Below are 24,873 nucleotides of genomic sequence, written 5' to 3'. Positions count from 1 at the left end.
ATCTCCTGTCTTATTAGTGCAAATTAGGCCATTGTTAAAAGGGAGATTAAGACTACTATTTGTCTAAGTTCCATATAATAGACTAATAATATTTTGAGAATATCTGCACGTTATCCTCTTATTCTATGAGGGATATAATTTGTATTTCTAAATGATCAGAAGAAAAAAAAGTAATAAAAGCTTCTCATAGTAGGCAGCGCACTGGAAACCTGATTCTGGCTGAGATTATAGGAAACTCCTAGTATTGTGAAATAATAGAAAAAAAGAAGAAGAAATAATTCCGTGTAAATGTCTAGCACTTGTGGTGGAGATAACAGCAATAGAATGTTTATAACTCCAGGAATTCTGCAGTTATGTTTACACAGATGTACATGTTGTAACCAGCTCAATATGGTTTTAACTATTGGTAACTTGAAGATGACCTCATATAAAAGTGATTAAAAAAGCTACTTGAGAAAAGACCAGTAAATTGAACATATTTTTTAATTAATATCACACCAAACTCTGAGAAGATTAAGCTCAATGGGCTTTAGATTGTCAAGTTGGTTGAGTATAAGAAGCTGCCCTTAAAATTTCTCTTCGTAGCAGATTCCAATGATCATTGATATTGATATGATCACACACACACACACAAAACTTAATTCAATTCTGGAAGGTTCTAAATATAAATTTGTTAAAAAGTTCGCATTATAAAATTTTTTAAACTGTTGGTTTCAGTTTGTAAAACTTGGAGCGTTGTAAAAAAAATGACATTTTAACCAAATTTAAACCGAACATTTAAACCCCCCTTCGAATATACTGTAGATAAACTAAGATTGTACCTTACTTTGAAATGTCAACTTAAGAGAGAGAGGACTTAGCCATTACCTCTCCAAGAAATATCCCAAGGCGGTATCCACATTAAAGCTTGATTTCATTCTTAATCTTTAGTTCAACATTTTGTTTTTTAATTTTGATTTACACACATTCTTAATTAAAAAAAAAAACTAACTTGTTTTCTGTCAAGAGATATAATAGATTTATTTACATTTCGGTTATATAGATAAAAATAAATATCGAATATATGACATCATATATCATTACTAAAGGAAAGTAAAATAATAATGAAACAAATAAAATACTTTAGGGTTAACCTCAAACTAAGTGCTAGACAACCTATCCTTACATGTTTTTGCTCCGAACAATTGGAATCCCTCACATTACATGGGAGAAGTAAAACTTACAACCCTCACTGGGATACCCTTGTTTTTGCCTTCAAGTATCATCTAAACATGTATTTATTTCTCTATAAGAAAATTTAACAAGATCGCAAAAGAAATCCACTAGTTTCTCTTTTTCCTTACTTTTATTTGTGGTAAACTTGATTCACAGAAATTTTTTGGAGAACGATGATATAATTTTATCAGAGGATTTTTTAAGTTACTGGTAATGAATATTATAGATGTAATGCGCAGGTGCATAGCCTGTTGTCTTTTCTTTTTTTTTTTGAGAAACCCTTTTATGAAGGTCTTGGTTCAATGAAACCAACAAGAAATCGTGCAAGGTATATTGTTTTGAAATTGCATAACAGAAAGCGAGAAACCTAGGTTTGTTACACTTCTATTTAATGGGATTGTTAGATATTTCGTGTATTAAGGTACTTCAATTGATGATACTTCTTTCCATTTAAAAAATAGTTCTGTAAATTAATCCCTAACTATTCCTTTAATACCAATAGCTTTCTTCCACTTTTAGAGGTTGACTTAGAAACTTAGAAGTTACTGCATCTTTTTCATTTTCCATCATCTTCAGTTCCAGCCTTGCCAACTCCTTTGTTGTCGTACTTTCGTTGAATTCACCAACCATCAGCTTCTTCTTCTATGCTTCCCATAGTCGGTTGGGTCATTCCACTATTTTTATACTTTTGACTTGTCCTCTCTATTCAACTTACTCTTCGTAATGTTTTATCTATTTTTTTTTTTTTTCACCAGCTCTTCAAACTATTCTTTCTTAGTCTTCTTACTTTCTCCAAAAAATCAGCTTCATAACTTTCTTTAACAATTCTATGTACTTCAGAGTGCTTTACAGTTAACTAATGTTATCTTTAGTGAACTAAGAAATTTCTAGGGATATCTTCCAATCTTACGATACTAGATGCAACATCATAACCGCTTTCCACGAGTAGTTGCAAGCACTTTCGATTGCGCCTCCGTTGCTCCCTCTCCCCTCTAGGTGCTACTGAAATAATCGTCTATATTTCTGTTTAAATCCTCAAGAAACTTAACTGATAATAATTCCAGCAAAAAATCCAGGTTCGCTATCTATTCAGAGCAATCATCATGACCCTTCCTTAAAAGTACAGTATCCGGTGCATACATCTTAAAAATACTAAGATGAATAAAAAAAAAAATATATATATCAGTCACAACTAAGTGATTCATTCACTAAACAATATTGTCATCTCTCTGATTCGTTCCTTATTTGTACTGTAAAATGAGTCATGAATTAATTGAACGTTTTAGCTTTTATTGCTCCTGCTAGGCCTTCAACTTCTTCGCTTTTACTAACACATAAATTAAATTTTCTGTGTTAGATTTTGTGTGTTTTTTTTTTTTTTAATTTAGAAGCGGATGCAAATTTTCAGGCAATTTTTGCAAAATATTTTATTTTAGAAGTCAAAAAGTGAAAAACAAAATAAAATTCATGCTTATAACGCGTATACAAAGATTAGATTAGTCGGCTCTAATAGCCATTTTCATGAAAACCTTAAAACCAGTAAAATTTATCTGTTAAATGGTTCTTCAGGATAAGAGTTTTTAATTGAAATCTTGTAGATATCTAAGCTAAATGTCTAATAGAATCAATTTTGTGGAAAAAAAAGCCACTTCTTCTAGAACTGAAAACATGTATTTCCGGACAAAATATAAATTCGAAATTATTACACGTAAGCAATTATTCCTCTTGCAGAGGGAAGACAAAGTAAAAATGGCAATAAAAAGTACTTCATAAATCTCTACATCTGTATATTTAGCTGCGAACAGTATAGAATGGATGTTACTTTATCACCTGCAATTTAAAGAGTAATGCTATAACAGGGTAGAGTGGATAGAAAAAGCGGTACTAGCAGCAGTCATGCAAGATTTTCCGGTGTAGTAACCGGTGGTAAGAAGAGAGAAGCCTTGATGAGGTAATCAGCTACGTTTTACAGCAATACATTGTGGACATTACTGCTCACCTAAACTGCTTATTTTTTTACTCGAAGATTATTAGCTAGGTATAAATAAAGTACGAGGTAAAAATAGTTTTAAGTACGATTAAAATTTGATAAAGAACTTCGTTAAGTATTATTATGAATGTTATGGTAATTTGAGTAGAGAAGTTGTAATGAATATTTCTGCTCATATTATTGCAAGGTATTTTAGCAAATGCACTTTAGACTGAAGCTAAATCTCCAGAATCTTCTAATTTAATTTTTTGTTTTAATGAAAAGATGAATTTTACTTTTGTGATTAAGATCTCACAGTCCAGAGAATGATATATTTCTCTTTTATTACATAAAATCTACTCAAAGAGGGAATATACAAAGAAAACAGAATCCCATAGGAGCTCTAAATATCTATCCTGATAAAATATTAAAAATAAAAAAAACTGCAACAAGATAGATCCCACTGCACTACTCACTCTTTTTAGAAGGGGGAGGATTGATACATTATCTCAACTGTTCTACCAACTGACGTTGAAATAATTTACCCAGTATTAGATTCATGCTTTGATCATGGTAGCCATGAAGTAAAAAAAACAAAACAATGAACTGAAAGAAATCTCCGGGATGCAGAACTGAAAAATGCAAGTGTCCATAAGAACGTCATAAGGTTCCAGATTCAATTTAAATTAAGAAGATAATGGGAATAGCCTCTAAAGCTGAGATTATCCAAAATATATAAATAGTTCATTTATTCTATTAAATTCTTTTATTTAGTTTTTTTAGAATGTTTCTTTTTAAAACTATTTTCCCTGATAAAATAATAGCTTTAGTTACACAAACTATTTTGAATTACGTGCTCAACGAATAAACGATAGCAAAACTACAACCAAGGCTACATTCTTCTGCAAAAATCTGATACAAAAAAAATCACTGCTTTAGAGTGTTGAGATCACGAAAGCTAATCCTTTGACAATCTTCGGTGATCATCCGGAGAGACGAGGCTTGCAACGAATTTATCATAATAATCACAGTGAGCTGAGAAACTTTATTAAACGCACTTTCTTCTTACTTTTCCAATCAGAAAAAATTTGGCCATCAATTAATGACTAAAAAAAGAAAAAAAATCTCTACGCTTTTTCCTGCCACAAAGTGCGTAATTTCTCTCGATAAATGACCCGTTTATTTTGAAAGTGGCCTAACTCCATTTGTCAATTTTTTCCGGTTGCCATGGTTACATGTACAACTTCCTGTTATTTATCAGTAAAGCATTTCAGGTTGCTCATATTCCGAGCAAATACGATAATTCTTGACACATAACTTTTTAGAGTTAGTTCAATAATTGAACCTTGTAGTTTGAAAGTGGCCTAACTCCATTTATACTTAAATCAAGATAATAATATATTATTGATAATATCTGAAGGCAGTAATTTTAATTAATTAGTATTTAACAAGTTAATCTGTTTTTGGACAATTGCGTTAGTTGAATAACCAGTACGCTTAATTAATATAAAACTTAAAATTTAATATTAAATTCTAGAAATTATTTCCCCCATGGGGAAGAACAGAACAAGACCATTTAGTTCAGATAGTGAAGAAGAAATAGTTTTAAAGATATGTAAAATAAATTAAATATGTTTTTTTTCAATTTGAAGCATCTTAAATTATGTTGAATGGACTTGGGCACCTTCAAATTTTATAATGTAACTGGATGTTAATTTTGAAAGTGGCCAAACTCCATTCTTGATAAGAAAACGCATATTATTCACTTAATAATTGCCACTATTTTAATAGGAACTATAAATTTAACACCCTTAGATACACTTAAGCAGTATGACTCATTAGTATCCTGTACGTATATTTTTAAATTCATCGAAACGCAAACCCTTAAATATCTCGATTTGAAAATAAATGGAGTTAGGCCACTTTCAAAATAAACGGCTCAAATTATTGCATGATTTATGAAAAGAAAAGCCATAATTCATTAAGTTTTTAAATGAAAACAAAATTTTAAACTTACTTATAAAGTAAGCTTGATAGGAAATCATAATGGTTGGCCATAATAATCAGGTACGTATGACAGGTTTTTTTCTAGTAACGCTTCAAATAGATATTTGACGGGTTAAAACCGACTAAAGCACATCAACTTAGGACCGGTAAAGCTCCACAAATAGGTTTCACAAAACCACATTTCCACTTTTGGATTTATTTAATGTTAATTTGCTCGGCAAGTAAACAAAAAATACTAAAATATTCAGCATTTATTAAAAAATGTAACGTTAATTATATAAAACAATTTTTGGCTAAGGAATGTTATATATCTTCCATTTCATTTTCATCTTACTTGCTCTCAAAAGATTAACTATAACTCATTCCTCACTAATTGAAATTCTTGTTGGAGTCTCGAGTGATGATGTCACATAAAGGAAATAATTTGTCTTACAGTAATATGTAAAAATTTTAAAAAAAATCAAAAAATCAAAATCTATAATTTTTTTTCTATAAAAAATAATGATGTCATGATTTGCCACAATTTTTCTAGTTAAATATTAAGAATAAGAAAAATTCAGATGTTGACGCGCTTTAAATCATTAAAAAATAAGAAAAAGGTACGAGTTTTGAGAAATTTAATATTTTCTGGATTGGATATCAAAAACCTGAAGAAAGAGTGACGAATACTTTGTAACGATGAAGAATCCCCTTAACGCCCAGTAAAATGTTATCTCAAGACACTTTTCTTATCTTATTCTGAACAAATAAGAAAGAAACCTGGTTTGGGAAGAGGTAGAGAAGTGGAGGTGATAAATAGAGGAAGGTTGCAACAGCAACATTATGTCGGTGTGCTGAGAAATACCATATAATGCAGTTTAATAGCATTAGAATTAGTAGAACAGGACTATCTCCTTGTATTATATTGGGAGGACGTGTCTACCTTGAGAAAACATACACCACAGGAGCTACCCTACCTCCTTATAATTCTTCATCATCGCGCTCAAATTATGGAAACGTTATTGTCTTTGACATGCGCATCTTTTTTTGAACATTTTTCTTTTCCTTTTTACTAAAAACACAAATATCTTCACAGTTTAATAGAGTTTTGTACAAAAATAGTTTTATGGTTAGCTAAGTAATCTTTTAATAAGCACGTAAAAAAGTCACGGTATTTTGTCTTAGAAGATATACAGTTGTACCAATCATCAAATAAATTCAAAATATTTTAAAGAACAAATCTGTTGCTATGTTAGTCGATACTGTTCAGTAACCGCTTTAAGAATGAGCGTGATCGTTGGCCCCAGAACACAAAAGAGATTCTAAATGTTACAATTATGGGTTCGCTGTTCTATTTTACAATATTTTTGGTTTACAATAATAGAAAAGGGGCTAAAAATTTTCAATAAAATAGAGAAATGAAATTATTATCACCCCTTTGGTCAGTGGATTAAATTAAATTTCAGATTTAAAAACCAACGCTGCGTAAGAAGAGTGAGTTGTATTCTGGCTTTGACACCCCACAGACGGTACAATGGACTTCCTAGATGTTCATGGATTGGACAAACCTAACATATCACCAATTTGTATCAAAAAATAAATAAAATAAAAAATTCTGCTCATCTTACAGTGTATTGAAGTTCAAGATCTGTCATAATTTTATTTGATTTTCTCAAGAAATCCAGAACTTAACCTACGTAACAAAAGACTCTTATATCTACGTACTGTTACTGCGAACCTATTTGGTCATACTGCATCGAAGTATGGGGAATCGACTAAGCGTTCCAACTCACTACGCCTCCAGGCATTACAGTCAAAAATACTTGGAAAACTTCTTAACGCTCCGTTCTATGTATCTAACCTCACTATCCAAAATGACCTGAAAATCCCTTTCATTACAGATCTTGCTGACACTCGTTTTCCCAAATTTCATTCCTCTACAGCAGCTCATCCCTAACCCTCTCATAGAACACCTAACTTCCTCCACATTACCAGGTAATCCTCTAAGGAGATTGAAGAGAAGATAGCCTCGTGATCTTCTCTTATCGTGAGAGCAAAGCACGTTACTGGAGTGGCACCACTGGGTGGGTGCCTTCTCCACTCATGATTTTCTTGTATTTCTTTTTTCTTTTACCATATTTGCTTGTTCTTTTTTAAAAAAGAAATTCAATCCACGCTATTTGTATTAGTGATTGTATTTTGTAATATTAGATAATGATAGTTAATCCAGATATCCTACTGTTTACAAGAAGAACTAAAGCAAAACTTCTCCAATAGCAAAAAAAAAAGTGGATTTTTTTTAAAAAATTCTAATTCTCTGTGAAAAAAAACCCGTACTGCACAATTCTCACGGCTACAAATGACAAATTTTCGAAAGAATTGTCACAGAAAATTTCACAACTGATAAGCCTATACAGAGTAGATAAACTACAGAGGTCAGATTTTCCAAATGGATTGGTTTTCTAATAAATAAACCATCAATCAATCAGGACATTCATACTTCTGGATCATTCCAAACTCTTTTGAAACACAGAAATTCATTAACTCAATTCAATATTCAAATCGTTAATTAAAAGTATGTAACTCCAACCCTTGTACACAACACTTAATTGCAAATTGAAAGTTAAGCCTCGCCTACAAAAAAGAAAATGTAGCAACGATAATGTTACAATAAAAGTGTGGAATCGTTCAATCAACGCAAAACAATCCTAAAATGGAATTTTACTGGACAAATGTTTCAGATTTACATCTATGCAAGTAAAATATAAGTTTGTAAAAAAACGTATGGGGAGTGGTTTCAAAAAAAAATCTTCCCATTCCCAAGAAAACAAAAAACAAAAATTTATTTAGTAATCTGATACTTCCGGATCAATCCGAAATCTTAGCGTCAGATTTCCTGGTGGCACCTAACTCAAATCTATTTTGAGTTGAACTGATTTTTAAAAATTCTTTTCGAGAACTTAGAGTTCTTTAAAAAAAACGAGTATTTCGGTAAAAAAAAAAAAAAACAAACAAAATGAAAAATGTGCAAGTATAAAAAAAAAAATTTACAAAAAGCGCATTAAGCGAATATAAAATTCACTGACCGATATTTTTTAAAATTAAAAAAAAATAATAAAACCTCCCAAGCCTTCCCCAAACATTATACTATACAATGTTGGCGCAATGCAGAATTGTAAATACTAAATACACCATATATATTTGTAACAGCCAGCGCTGGCTGTTACAACAAACAAGATACAGATTGTAGGCCGAGCCAGGCCCGGCCAGCTGTAGTTTAAAGAGCAAAACAAGGGCACCGACGAGGACATCCCGATGACTGGTGTGTTGAGCACTCTCGCCAACTGACATTTTGCTTTTCACTTACTTACTGGTTCTCCGCTTTTCCCACAATCTGAACAGAACTCAAGGACGTCTTCATCAACCAAACCAACCAACAACACACAACTACATTAAGAAACAGATCTTAGCTATATACGTACACTAATACAACACATTCTATATTTGTGGAAGAGTAAGTGTGGTTAACGTTAAATTGTCTAACAAATAAATTAAAAGCTTCTTCTTCTTTTTTGATAATGTCAGACAACTTTCTTAGATGAAGATGACGAACTTTATGTTACACTGATAGATTGATAGTGCAATCAGGTCATCATACTTTCCTTTTTTTTTCTTTAATTGCATTTGTCAATTTTGTCGTAAATTGATTTTAATGCACCAGGCTGTGCAACCTTTCAAATCTTAACAATTTACTTGCTTTTACATTTTTGTATTTCTCTTCATTTATTGCAGTACAAGTAAAAGAGAACTAATAAAGTTTAAAATTGGTGATGCTGAAATTTGCCGATTAAATTTTAGGCCAAATTCTAAATTAAATTTAAAATAGAACTTTACTTCTCAATCGACTCACTGTAAAATCTCGAACAGTGCTTCCTGGGTGGGAGAAATAATTATTTCTTTTGTAGGCTAATTATAGGCAACAGGAAATGAAGAGAATCAAACATTTAGAAGGAGTCAAGTAGCATTATTACCCCCTAGGGCAGTGGTTCTTAACCTTTTCATAGACGCGGAACACAATTATATGTATATATTTTTCTCGCGGAACACTAACATTAAATAATTTGAAATTCGGTATTTAGCAAGAACTTAAAATTAAATTCAAATTAAAAAAAAAAGGAACAATTTTTTGTTTTTGTATCTTTCCTAAGTTTCTAAATTACATTTAAAATTGAAATTTCGCGGAACACTTGGACCATTTTTACGGAACACCGGTTAAGAACCACTGCTTTATATCTTCTAAAATTATAGATCTGTGCACAAAATAACTATAGCTTATAATTGAGAAAAACAAAGTGTACAAGAGAACAAAATTTCATACGAATACGTGGTCCACAGTGGGAGATATAGAACCGCCATAATTTTACAGAATTTCATGACCCAAAAAATTTTCAACCCTTTATATCTTCCACATTTATAGATCTGTGCACAAAATAACTATAGCTTATAATTGAGAAAAACAAAGTGTACAAGAGAACAAAATTTCATACGAATACGTGGTCCACAGTGGGAGATATAGAACGGCCATAATTTTACAGAATTTCATGACCCAAAAAATTGTCAACCCTTTATATCTTCCACATTTATAGATCTGTGCACAAAATAACTATAGTTTATAATTGAGAAAAACAAAGTGTACAAGAGAACAAAATTTCATACGTATACGTGGTTCAAAGTGGGAGATATAGAACGGCCATAATTTTACAGAATTTCATGACACAAAAAATTTTCAACCCTTTATATCTTCCACATTTATAGATCTGTGCACAAAATAACTATAGTTTATAATTGAGAAAAACAAAGTGTACAAGAGAACAAAATTTCATACGTATACGTGGTTCAAGGTGGGAGATATAGAACGGCCATAATTTTACAGAATTTCATGACCCAAAAAATTTTCAACCCTTTATATCTTCTACATTTATAGATCTGTGTACAAAATAACTATAGTTTATAATTGAGAAAAACAAAGTGTACAAGAGTACAAAATTTCATACGTATACGTGGTTCAAAGTGGGAGATATAGAACGGCCATAATTTTACAGAATTTCATGACCCAAAAAATTTTCAACCCTTTATATCTTCTACATTTTTACATCTGTGCACAAAATAACTATAGCTTATAATTGAGAAAAACAAAGTGTACAAGAGAACAAAATTTCATACGAATACGTGGTTCACACTGGGAGATATAGAACGGCCATAATTTTACAGAATTTCATGACCCAAAAAATTTTCAACCCTTTATATCTTCTACATTTATAGATCTGTGCACAAAATAACTATAGCTTATAATTGAGAAAAACAAAGTGTACAAGAGAACAAAATTTCATACGAATACGTGGTTCACACTGGGAGATATAGAACGGCCATAATTTTACAGAATTTCATGACCCAAAAAATTTTCAACCCTTTATATCTTCTACATTTATAGATCTGTGCACAAAATAACTATAGCTTATAATTGAGAAAAACAAAGTGTACAAGAGAACAAAATTTCATACGAATACGTGGTTCACACTGGGAGATATAGAACGGCCATAATTTTACAGAATTTCATGACCCAAAAAATTTTCAACCCTTTATATCTTCTACATTTATAGATCTGTGCACAAAATAACTATAGTTTATAATTGAGAAAAACAAAGTGTACAAGAGAACAAAATTTCATACGTATACGTGGTTCAAAGTGGGAGATATAGAACGGCCATAATTTTACAGAATTTCATGACCCAAAAAATTTTCAACCCTTTATATCTTCTACATTTATAGATCTGTGCACAAAATAACTATAGCTTATAATTGAGAAAAACAAAGTGTACAAGAGAACAAAATTTTATACGAATACGTGGTCCACACTGGGAGATATAGAACGGCCATAATTTTACAGAATTTCATGACCCAAAAAATTTTCAACCCTTTATATCTTCTACATTTATAGATCTGTGCACAAAATAACTATAGCTTATAATTGAGAAAAACAAAGTGTACAAGAGAACAAAATTTTATACGAATACGTGGTTCACACTGGGAGATATAGAACGGCCATAATTTTACAGAATTTCATGACCCAAAAAATTTTCAACCCTTTATATCTTCTACATTTATAGATCTGTGCACAAAATAACTATAGCTTATAATTGAGAAAAACAAAGTGTACAAGAGAACAAAATTTCATACGTATACGTGGTTCAGACTGGGAGATATAGAACGGCCATAATTTTACAAAATTTCATGACCCAAAAAATTTTCAACCCTTTATATCTTCTACATTTATAGATCTGTGCACAAAATAACTATAGCTTATAATTGAGAAAAACAAAGTGTACAAGAGAACAAAATTTCATACGAATACGTGGTTCACACTGGGAGATATAGAACGGCCATAATTTTACAGAATTTCATGACCCAAAAAATTTTCAACCCTATATATCTTCTACATTTATAGATCTATGCACAAAATAACTATAGCTTATAATTGAGAAAAACAAAGTGTACAAGAGAACAAAATTTCATACGAATACGAGGTTCAGACTGGGAGATATAGAACGGCCATAATTTTACAGAATTTCATGACCCAAAAAATTTTCAACCCTTTATATCGTCTACATTTATAGATCTGTGTACAAAATAACTATAGTTTATAATTGAGAAAAACAAAGTGTACAAGAGAACAAAATTTCATACGTATACGTGGTTCAAAGTGGGAGATATAGAACGGCCATAATTTTACAGAATTTCATGACCCAAAAAATTTTCAACCCTTTATATCTTCTACATTTATACATCTGTGCACAAAATAACTATAGCTTATAATTGAGAAAAACAAAGTGTACAAGAGAACAAAATTTCATACGAATACGTGGTTCACACTGGGAGATATAGAACGGCCATAATTTTACAGAATTTCATGACCCAAAAAATTTTCAACCCTTTATATCTTCTACATTTATAGATCTGTGCACAAAATAACTATAGCTTATAATTGAGAAAAACAAAGTGTACAAGAGAACAAAATTTCATACGTATACGTGGTTCAAAGTGGGAGATATAGAACGGCCATAATTTTACAGAATTTCATGACCCAAAAAATTTTCAACCCTTTATATCTTCTACATTTATAGATCTGTGCACAAAATAACTATAGCTTATAATTGAGAAAAACAAAGTGTACAAGAGAACAAAATTTCATACGTATACGTGGTTCAAAGTGGGAGATATAGAACGGCCATAATTTTACAGAATTTCATGACCCAAAAAATTTTCAACCCTTTATATCTTCTACATTTATAGATCTGTGCACAAAATAACTATAGCTTATAATTGAGAAAAACAAAGTGTACAAGAGAACAAAATTTCATACGAATACGTGGTTCACACTGGGAGATATAGAACGGCCATAATTTTACAGTATTTCATGACCCAAAAAATTTTCAACCCTTTATATCTTCTACATTTATAGATCTGTGCACAAAATAACTATAGCTTATAATTGAGAAAAACAAAGTGTACAAGAGAACAAAATTTCATACGTATACGTGGTTCAAAGTGGGAGATATAGAACGGCCATAATTTTACAGAATTTCATGACCCAAAAAATTTTCAACCCTATATATCTTCTACATTTATAGATCTATGCACAAAATAACTATAGCTTATAATTGAGAAAAACAAAGTGTACAAGAGAACAAAATTTCATACGAATACGAGGTTCAGACTGGGAGATATAGAACGGCCATAATTTTACAGAATTTCATGACCCAAAAAATTTTCAACCCTTTATATCTTCTACATTTATAGATCTGTGTACAAAATAACTATAGTTTATAATTGAGAAAAACAAAGTGTACAAGAGAACAAAATTTCATACGTATACGTGGTTCAAAGTGGGAGATATAGAACGGCCATAATTTTACAGAATTTCATGACCCAAAAAATTTTCAACCCTTTATATCTTCTACATTTATACATCTGTGCACAAAATAACTATAGCTTATAATTGAGAAAAACAAAGTGTACAAGAGAACAAAATTTCATACGAATACGTGGTTCACACTGGGAGATATAGAACGGCCATAATTTTACAGAATTTCATGACCCAAAAAATTTTCAACCCTTTATATCTTCTACATTTATAGATCTGTGCACAAAATAACTATAGCTTATAATTGAGAAAAACAAAGTGTACAAGAGAACAAAATTTCATACGTATACGTGGTTCAAAGTGGGAGATATAGAACGGCCATAATTTTACAGAATTTCATGACCCAAAAAATTTTCAACCCTTTATATCTTCTACATTTATAGATCTGTGCACAAAATAACTATAGCTTATAATTGAGAAAAACAAAGTGTACAAGAGAACAAAATTTCATACGTATACGTGGTTCAAAGTGGGAGATATAGAACGGCCATAATTTTACAGAATTTCATGACCCAAAAAATTTTCAACCCTTTATATCTTCTACATTTATAGATCTGTGCACAAAATAACTATAGCTTATAATTGAGAAAAACAAAGTGTACAAGAGAACAAAATTTCATACGAATACGTGGTTCACACTGGGAGATATAGAACGGCCATAATTTTACAGAATTTCATGACCCAAAAAATTTTCAACCCTTTATATCTTCTACATTTATAGATCTGTGCACAAAATAACTATAGCTTATAATTGAGAAAAACAAAGTGTACAAGAGAACAAAATTTCATACGTATACGTGGTTCAAAGTGGGAGATATAGAACGGCCATAATTTTACAGAATTTCATGACCCAAAAAATTTTCAACCCTTTATATCTTCTACATTTATAGATCTGTGCACAAAATAACTATAGCTTATAATTGAGAAAAACAAAGTGTACAAGAGAACAAAATTTCATACGTATACGTGGTTCAAAGTGGGAGATATAGAACGGCCATAATTTTACAGAATTTCATGACCCAAAAAATTTTCAACCCTTTATATCTTCTACATTTATAGATCTGTGCACAAAATAACTATAGCTTATAATTGAGAAAAACAAAGTGTACAAGAGAACAAAATTTCATACGAATACGTGGTTCACACTGGGAGATATAGAACGGCCATAATTTTACAGTATTTCATGACCCAAAAAATTTTCAACCCTTTATATCAGTGGTTCATAACCTTTTCAAAGACGCGGAACACAATTATATGTATATATTTTTCTCGCGGAACACTAACATTAAATAATTTGAAATTCCGTATTTAGCAAGAACATAAAATTAAATTCAAATTAAAAAAAAAAGGAACAATTTTTTGTTTTCGTATCTTTCCTAAGTTTCTAAATTACAATACATTTAAAATTGAGATTTCGCGGAACACTTGGATTATATACGCGGAACACCGGTTAAGAACCACTGCTCTAGTGAGTAAGAGTTACGTGTATATGTTGAATGCGTAATACGATCGCAAATATCTTCTTTTTTTAGCGAACAAAAATTACAAATTAATATTAATGAGTATGATGAAATCATGTTACGTTATCGTTAATAATATCGATGGAAATTTGGGTTAGTTAAAAGCATGGCGATGCATAAAACTGTTTCTAAATTTGAAACTGTTTATATCTTTTGGGATATTTGGAAATTTAACGAGAATGTTCCAGCCAATATGTCTATTATTTTTTTTTTGCTTTTTTTGACAATTAAATTTTTGGGTGCTTCACATTAGACCCGACGTTGTCCATATGGTTATCAAGATTACTCAAGACTATAATAAACGATCTCATCTTATGTTACAAAACAAACTTGTCCCAAAACTTTGCTACAACCTAGATAACCTAGGTACTTAGGGACTATTGTCGTGGAGTTCCGCTAAGTATTCCAATATCTTTACCAAATGCACACCCCTTACAGTCCAAAATACTTAGAAAAATCCACCAATGCTCCTTATTATTATATCTCCATTAAAACCTAAATAATGAAATGATCCTTTCGTGTTTGACCTATAAAATTCCACTATCACAGATTTCACAATTCCAATCCCCCTTGTATGTTACAATAGCTTTCCAGACTAACCTTACCCAATACTCTGAAACGCCAATGGTCTCTTGATCATCTTCATATTTTAAAAATAAATTACAGGCAAATTTTGAAATGAAGCAAATGTAATAATAATAATAAAAAATAAAATACACCATTCCTGTAACCAGGATGAAGAATAAGCAAGAACATCTTCTATCGACCACAATGATCACTAATCGATTAAATAACCAAAGTCATTACAGATAATGGAATATTATAATTTTTTATGATTTAGTGGCGATAGAGAGAGAGATACGAGTATATTGATGTACTGTCGAGAGAGACGACATGATTTAAAGTATAAATTAAAACGAGGTGCTTTATTGCTATTAATAAAATAAAAGTAATGACATTCATTGTTAAATGGTCAATAATAATAAATAAAGTAACCAATGCTAAATGTATTAACTATAAGTATTTAATTACAGCTGTATTACATCAACAGTTCTATTACACGTGCTTTTTTGTGTCTGTCTGAAAATAGTTTTTTTTTTTTTTAAGAGGAAGTTTTGTTCAAAAAGATGAGGTGTTGTATTTGGGTCAAATTTTCGAGTTATACGCATTGCCGTATGAATTTTTAGTCACAAAATATCCCACTTTCAATTTGGTACTTAAATAAGGCTAAAATTGTTTCCTTAACCAATAGAATTCTTTTTAAAGGAATCAATAGAAGTAATCACCTAACCCAAATAAACTTTAACCACAATTTTAGATGAATTTACATGGGCAATGTAATCGTCTAAAGCCGAAGTTAGTTTATGCTAAACGATATGTCAGTTTATACATTTCCTAACGATATTTAACCAAATTTTTAACGATATTTAAAATAGATGGATAAGAAAAAAGAAAGACTATTCGACAAATCACAAGCTGACCATTGACATACGTTATAACAATACGTATACCACAATGTTTCACTGAAATAGCACCATATTCACGGCCGAGATCTTTTCACCTTGGATAAGTCTTTATAACCTTGTAAAATATTATTATTCAGATTTTAAATAAGTTGCTGCTCAAAATTATGGGAGAAACAAATATCGTTTTGCTGAAAAGTACTTTACTTCGTACAGTTGTTGCAGCTAAATGCGCTTTAAGTGTAATTGGAAGATAACCTTGGATGAGATATAACAGGCCATGGTTTCAAGGATTTAATGACGTAGGAACTTAGAAAAGAAAGACCACTAACCTGCGCTATCCTCCGAAGATCCAAAAATTGAATCCTTGACGTATGGTTTAAAAAATTTATAATTTTTTGGAACTAATACTCATAAAAAGGAATCATTTCATCCAACAGGGTGCCATTTTTTCTTTAGTACCTCTAAATACATTTCTTCTAACGATTAAGTACTCTATTTGATCAGAAAACTAAGAATTTTGTACACTTAACTGTAATTGACGGTATATAGAACGACGATATCTCACTAATACTCGTCAGACCGTTCCCAGTTCACTCTAGACAACAGAGTTCTTAACAGTACTACTACACTTAAACCATCATGGACTTACGAAATAGAAGTTTGGGGTTCTCCCAAGCGCTTACCACTAGCACCCATTACCAACACTCCAATTCAAAGTACTTCGCAGAATCAACATCTTTTTTTTTTTTACGTTTCCAATGAAACTTTCCAGAAAGACCTATCCGTTCCTATAAAAACCAAAATTTCCTATTCATCAGGAGATGCAACAACAACAACAACAACAAAAATACGTAATACCTTCTCATTCAATTATAATCTTTTAATCCAAGAACATTCTGGTCACTCTAAATCTGGAAATCCCATCAGAAGACTGAGACGTCAGAGGGCCGAGAGATCTATTCACGGAGTTTTAAGTGCATACATGCAGTTTTTGCAGTATGTTTATGTTTTGCCCATTAATAATCATATTCTGAATTAACTCCTTCATTGTTTCAGTTTTATACGTTTACATACACATATTGATTTTGTTTAATTGTAATATTTATTACTGAACTTTAGCAAATTAGAACTACATTCATATCGATTTTGGCAAGCAAATAAGATAATCAATTATTCAGTACTCCTAAAATAAAGGAATGAATAAATAAATTGAAAACTAAGAAAGTGATAGCAAATTTTAACAGTTAAGGTTGGGTACTTTAAGGAAGACAGAGAATTGAGTAGTGCTGAAGGCGGACTCCAAGAAAGTTATGTAAGCATTTTGGCGGTCGTCTAGCTGACAAGAAAGACAGAGATAGTGTGGAGAGTATGGCCTCTATCTATCTCTATTTATTCACCGAGTATAGCTGGTAGAATAATAATAATTCATCAGCCCAAATTTAGACTCAACTGTACGACTTCCACCAATAACTTTTAGCTTCTTCTTGGCATATCAAGTTCATCAAAGCGTTTTCGCGTAAGAGCTCCCACAATAAATATTTTTTCCATTAAATTTCTTTTATTTCTTGGGTTATTGAAATAAAGCTGTTTTCTTATCAAAAATACATCTCTAACTTTTCTTTAATCGTTTAACTTAATTTTTTCTAGGCTATTTTATCTTTTGTAGAATAATGCAACCTCTAAAAAAAGATCCTACTCAAAAGAATTTGTCTTTAAGCAATAATTACCATCTTATAACTTGGTAAATAATTTAGCAACATTCAGGTAGAAATTAAATCTGTTTGGTTACGAATACTGTCAGCTTCTTCACCAACTAAAGAAATATGGCATCAATTTCTGAGTTATATCTAATCCTTCCCAATTTTCCTCACCTAGAACCGTTTTTTCAGGTAAAATCTTGGAATGGATTATTTTCAAAATAAACAGAACAGAATAAACATTTTTTAAAAGCTTGGAACTACATTCTAACCTGTAGAATATCACACTTTCTGTTCATAGATTTTCCTTCAATTTGAGATTCCAACGATGCGCTAAATATTATTTGATAATATGATAGTCCGCGTAACTTTAACTAGTATTAACAGAGCACTATAGAGGTAGATAGTGCTTAACTCAACTTACTACCCAGAGAAAACCACTTGGTTTTTAGCAAATTAGAACTATATTTATTATAACGATTTTAGTAAACAACAATGTTCAAATCAATTTTCCTTTGTGTGAACCTGTTTTATACGAAATTAAAAGAAAATGGGAGTTATTGACGAGAAAAAACAGAAGTTACCTTAATTTTCTTGAAGAAGTTGGTAGTAGGTTGTTATAAGCGTGGTTTTGTGTTAGAAAAACATATGAATAGCTAAATTATGTGTTTTAATCCCTGTCCAGTACATCTAATTTGTTAGTTGTATGTTAAGCCTGGCCTGGAAAAATAATATTTAATTTTACCTCATCGTAAATTGTGTCCCAGTTTTTATTATTTTAATAAATAATATCCAAAAAGCAGTAAAGAAACACTAAGTCCACTTTACTTTTTAATAATTCAATTGTTTAACTAGTCTGTGTTTCTTACTGCCAACAAATTGAAAATAATTGCTATTTTTTTTTATCCAATCAGGTTTTTAAAAAACAACCACTTTATCATTTATTAGCAGAATAAACTGAATATGAACATAATAATCAGAATATAATATTTCAATGCTACCAGAAAATGATATATTATTCAAGCACTATTTATTGAACAGTTATTTGTATATTCTGTAGATAAGGAAAGTATTGTAATCGTGCCAAATGTTCGTTTTTTTCTTTTTAGTTTTAACTGGAAATAATATCTGTTTTGAGGTCGTTTTAGTTCACCCCAAAATTTTTGTTTTTTTAAAATGAAACGTATGCAAATAACATGAACACTAATTCTAAAGAGAAAAGTCCACGTGAACTCCTATCTTTGTATTTCGTATGCGTTCACTCTAAGAACTAACACTGACTCAATTATGAAAAATCTCTCATTCGAGACGACCACTTTAGTTTTTCCCCCATTTTTTTTTTGAAAATTTTTCCAAAAACGATTCAAACTTTTTTTTTATTAAATCATTTTCATTCACACATTTAGCTCTCTATAACGTTCATTTGAAACATTTATTTTCAGGAAATTCGACTATGTGCATTACCAGGGAACAGAAGTGAATAGACTTCCGTTTAAAGAGTTCTATTTTGGTTAATATAGAGTTGTATCACTTATATAATATTATGAAGGGTTAAATGAATTGCCAACATTCATTGGAATTGTAACAACTTTACTGAACGGACTTTTTGCTCTAAATTCTTTTCGAAAACTATCAATTTTTTCAACAGCTCTTTCGCAATGCTTAGTTATTCCAACTATGATGAAGATAACCCAGTAACCTGATAGATATAAACAAAACTTGTAAAAAAAAATAATAATAATAATGATTAATGTAAGCAGAGAAGGATTGCCAAACCTTGAAAACAACATAAACAAGTCTCATCAAATAACGACGCAAAGCGTTCGATTATTGTTAACACTTGAAGAAAGTAATCGAAGGAATTTTGTGTGTGTGCGTGTGTATGGGTGTAAGATAGTGAGGGGAGGAGAGAATTAACAGACAGACATACAAATAGTGTACAATCATTGTACACGTAATAGGTAAACGTTTAATAAACTAGCATAATGACTACATTATACTAACAAAACATGTCTGCTAGTTGGTAGTAGTATTTCATTCAAATGTTCTTGCTTTTTTTGTTTATTTTTAAATACAGATACGAGGGTCGTTTGAAAAGTCCGTGCAAAGTGAGAGAGATAGCACCACTGGCGCGTATCGAGGTTATGTTTAGTTAGTAGCATCTCTTGGAAGAACACACACCAAGTTTCAGCCAGATCGGTCTATTTCTTTGTGTTTGGCATTCGTTTGAATCGAGGAAGTCGAGTGATTTTCAAAAAAATGGACGAAAAAGAATTTCGTGTGTTGATTAAACACTACTTTATGAAAGGCAACACGCCTCAGGAGACTAAAGAGAAGCTTGATAAACATTATGGTGACTCTGCACCTTCGATTAGAACAGTTTATAAAGTGGTTTCTAAATTTTCGGAGTGGCCATATAGGCACAAGTGACGCTGAACGTTCTGGACGCCCTGTTGTGGTTACTACTCCAGAAATCATTGATAAAATCCATGATATGGTGATGGATGACAGAAGTGTGAAGGTGCGTGAGATTGCTAGTGCTGTGGGCATCTCGAATGAACGGGTACATAATATTTTGCATCAACATTTGGACATGACAAAGCTATCCGCAAGATGGGTGCCGCGATTGCTCACGATTGACCAAAAACGAAATCGTGTGAAGTGTTGCAAGGACGGTTTGCAGCTGTTCCAGAAGAATCTGCAGGACTTTAAGCGTCGTTTCGTCACTGTGCATGAAACATGGATACATCACTACACTCCTGAGACCAAAGAACAATCTAAACAATGGGTTACCAAGGGGGAATCTGCGCCAAAAAAGGCGAAGACCGTTCCTTCGGCCGGAAAGATTATGGCGACTGTCTTTTGGGATTCGCAAGGAATAATCCTCATCGACTATCTGGAAAAGGGTAAAACTATTACAGGTGCATATTATTCATCGTTATTGGACCGTTTGAAAACCGAGCTGCAAGAAAAACGCCCACGATTGGCCCACAAAAAAGTCCTTTTCCATCACGACAACGCACCAGCTCACACCTCAGCAGTTGTGGTCGCAAAATTAATGGAAATAGGGTTCCAACTCGTTTCACATCCCCCCTATTCTCCAGACTTGGCTCCCTCGGACTACTATTTGTTCCCCAATATGAAGAAATGGCTGGCGGGAAAAAGATTTTATTCAAACGAGGAGGTGATTTCAGAAACGAATGGCTATTTTTCAGACTTGGACAAATCCTATTATTCGGAAGGGATCAACAAACTAGAGCAGCGTTGGACGAAGTGTATAAGCCTAAAAGGAGACTATGTTGAAAAATAAAAAAGGTTTACCCCCAAAAATTAAGTAGTTTTTATTTTTGCACGGACTTTTCAAACGACCCTCGTATAACCCCCTACCATCTCACATCAAATGAATGACTAATAACATACAACATTTTCAGGTTTTATCAATGGGCCTAGCATACTTTGAAATAGGACCCATTTTTTGGCTTACTCCAACTTTACAAGTACAGTGGTACCTCGGTTTTCGAACGACTTGACTTTCGAACAAATCCGGTATTCGACCAAGAAATTCGAGAAAATATTGTCCTGAAATCCGAACAAACATTTGGAACTCGAACACCCGAGATGAGCCAAATTGTTTTTATATTTACACTTTTAGATCTTATTCTTGTTTTAGATACATGTTTTTACATAAAATGGAAAAATTAGGCCAGTAAAACGGCATATTTCTGGGGCTTAGAAACGAAATAAACTAGTTTACATAATTTCTTATGGGATAAATTGCTTCGGTTCTCGACCAAATTGGTTCTCGATCGCACTTCCGGAACGAATTGTGGTCGAGAACCGAGGTACCACTGTATAAGTTACCTTAAAATATTAGCATCGAGTAAGTATGAAGAGGCGCTTATGACTACAGTAGTCGTTGCGTCAAAAATATACTTAGATTTACGGCTGGCACCCACCTGGATGGATAATATTTAATTCTACTACAGATTCAATTGTTGGTGCCTCAGTTCTTAAGGCAGCTTCGAGTCTCCCCTCCCCAAATGTTTTAAATAGGAATATGATGCTACAAATAAAAGATATAGGACAATCAAATTGAACAAATGTTACAGTACCTCTGAAAAATAATAAAAATTGTTGGAACCATTTTAGAGAAAAATCTTGTAACAGTAAAGTCAAAATTCTAGTAGAAAGATAATATCTAAAGTGACAATAGAATCAAAGCACAAAACAATGTTTTTTAAAATATCTGTTAAAACTGACCGACCAACAACAGATCAAACGCTAAAAAAAAACATGGCGACGATTAAAGAGACCGCCAAAGCAAACTAGACATGAAAAACTTAACAGCTAACAATGCTTGTTTTATTAAGGCAGTTGTTCATAAAAACTTTTTGCGACCACGACCCCTTTTTAAAGTAAAAATTTCTTACCGACCTCTTTTTATCATATCTTAAGTGATTAGGCTTTAAGTCGATTTATTTGGTCATATTTGGGATATGATTGTACATAACATATAAGCTTATATATAAAAACATCCGGCTATAATACCATTTTTATCATTGATTTTTTTAAACAGGAAAAAATTGAAGTTTACATAAAAAAAAGTATATTAATTTTAGGCTTATACATTTATTTAAAACATCAAATCAATACCAAAACTTTTTAAAAATAAATATAAATTTTATTTTAAATTATCACAAATAAACTTTTATTGTAAAACCAGAAGAACCATAAAAAATGGTTCGTATTAAAATCGTTCAATTATATTTAATGAGAAGGATGTGCTTGTTTACCTTCACACAAAAATTAAATCTGGGATAAGGAAAGGATTAGCTATGCAGTTAGCATATTGGATTCCCACGCGGTAGTCCCAGGTTTGAATCCAGGCTGCTTACCCTTAGGATTTCCTCTTCCTAGGAGCTTCTTACAGCTCACCGTCTGGTGATGGATATCTGTAACGAGTGAACACTGTCCGGAGGCCGGTAATGCACTAAAAAAAGCTCTGGGCGCTAATAACCTCAGATGATCCATAGTTTAAGAAGCACTGTATTAAGGAATAAGAGTTTAAGGTTGAAAAGGAGAGGGTAGTATTTCCCTTCTGATATTTTACTAATTTTTATGCCATAACATCGCACATAATGAAATAAAAAGTAATGGTAGAAATAACAGACTGATCAAGAGAAATATTAATGGGGTACGGCGAAGAAGAAAAATGTTAAGTTAGGGAAGATTAAAATCTATCAGTCAAATAAATTCTATAATTTTTGAATTAAACAAAAATATGATAGCAAAAATTGTATAGCAATTTTTAGAAAACTGACGAATCAATAATTGTATTCATGAGCGACCGAGCTTCCATCTCCTGAAGAAAAAGATATGGCCACTCTTAAGTAATATGCTAACGTGGATCAAATTAGGAGCTGCCTAATATGTCGAGTTGGAATGGAAATGCCAATTTCCAGAAAAGGTTTACTAAATTTTCCGGTGATTTTAATGAACTAACCATTTATTTATTCTAATTATTATATAACTATTTTATCTTGATACAATTGAGAAACTTCATTTTAGGACAGTTTTTTTTGGCGGTACAGCTCCTCTAAAAATGTCGTTACATGAAATAGAGGAATAACCACAACTGGACTTAAACGTAAAATTATTTATAATTAAATTATATTGGCTTTGAGATTAAAGAATGTAGCTGAACCGAAAGAGTAACAATATAATTAACCTAATTGCAGCTAATTATTACTAATTAATTAAATTGCACACATGGGTTCATCACTTTTAGTGGAAACATTTTTGGTTCTAGGAAAATACAAAAGTAAGAATGAAGTTCAATTTTAGGAATTTTCATTACTATGTGCCTTAGTAAAAGAGAAAATTAGGAACATGATTTAAAAATGAGAGAACTGCTAGTGAAAATTTCGAAATGATTTCCTAAAAGAGAGTGGGGATCACAAAAGTGACAAATATAGAAGTAACAACCTTGGCAGGTATTGTCAGCTCGCTAAACACCATCCAATTAACAATAACAACAGATAGAGTGAAATAAGAAATACTATAACTATGGTGAAGGAGGTTTGTCCAGAGAACTAACCTTTACGGTGTTCATTAAATTTTATTTTATATCCACGGAATAAATATTACCAACAATTTTTCATTAAGTTTAGCCGGATGTAGAAATGGCGTTTAATAACAAAATATTATTCCAGAAAAAAGAAAAGGAAGTATTTTTCTAAAGGGCTTGCTTATTGATTAGTGGTTTATTTAGTTACTGAGAGAATCAAAGAGTACCACAAGATGTGAAAGGGCAGCTGAATGATTTTAACAGAATATTGTTAGAAGATGGCCATCACACTATGGAACGCCACCACCAGGTGGTTGTCCAATGCTGCAGACCTGTTCAGAACGGCAGATGGTCATCCTACTCTTCCTTTCTTACCATCTACACATTCTTCATTTAAAAGAATATGTCGTTCTTTACAACCTAGCCTAGTTTTATCTAAAAGTTTTGTTTAAAATAAAAATGTGTCTTGTAAGATCACGTACAAATATGATAGATCTTAGAAAAATATACAATTAAATAAATAAAGCAAGAAAAAGATCTAAGGGGACACAGTTTAACTTAGTACAACCGTATAATATTCTGATATAGCCCTATTAAAGGGAGCCTGATATTATTGCTCTCACTGAACCTACTAAACTGAACTTACACCGGAACAAAGTTGTCAATAGAAATAATAATCCGTTAAGTGTAAGAGAGTATACAAAGTTCAAAGTTAACTTTTAAACTATTTTCCAGGAATCATTATTAAACTGATAAAATCGATTCATTTTAGGGGCACTTACTTCTAACACAAAAATAGAACAAAAGTATAATCATATTAAAAGCAGAGAAAGATGTATCCTTCATTATTTGTTCTATAAACTATTCATTTACCATTTATTAATGATATCAGAAAGACAAAAAAAAAAATCATTTTTTTCTAAATACGGTATGTAAAGATCGGAGTAGCACTTAAAAACAAAAACATTGGAA

At 31.7% G+C, this 24,873-nt stretch overlaps 1 protein-coding gene and 1 long non-coding RNA gene across 7 annotated transcripts in view; one reads left to right on the top strand and one right to left on the bottom strand.

Annotated features, from left to right (window-relative positions):
- LOC141455819 (uncharacterized) overlaps positions 1-6,779 on the top strand; it is a 35,390-nt gene extending 28,611 nt beyond the window's left edge. The window contains exon 3 of the long non-coding RNA XR_012459461.1: positions 6,637-6,779. This is a non-coding gene — a long non-coding RNA (uncharacterized lncRNA). The remainder of the gene's footprint in view (positions 1-6,636) is intronic.
- The window catches only part of LOC141455796 (uncharacterized), a 109,309-nt gene that overhangs the window by 50,005 nt on the left and 34,431 nt on the right, over positions 1-24,873 (bottom strand). For 2 of the 6 annotated variants that reach the window (XM_074131194.1, XM_074131198.1), the window contains one exon: positions 18,419-18,554. The exons of the other annotated variants lie outside the window; for them this stretch is intronic. The gene's annotated coding sequence lies outside the window, so the exon portion shown is untranslated. Of the gene's footprint in view, positions 1-18,418; positions 18,555-24,873 lie in introns of those variants that run through there. 6 annotated transcript variants of the gene reach the window in all.

This window comes from Rhodnius prolixus, unplaced genomic scaffold (assembly GCF_049639745.1).
Source record: "Rhodnius prolixus isolate KJV_2025 unplaced genomic scaffold, Rpr scaffold_4, whole genome shotgun sequence".
NCBI classification, from domain to species: Eukaryota; Metazoa; Arthropoda; class Insecta; order Hemiptera; family Reduviidae; genus Rhodnius; species Rhodnius prolixus.
The sequence above is the reverse complement of the archived record's forward strand: the minus strand, read 5'-3'. Positions and strand labels throughout refer to the sequence as shown.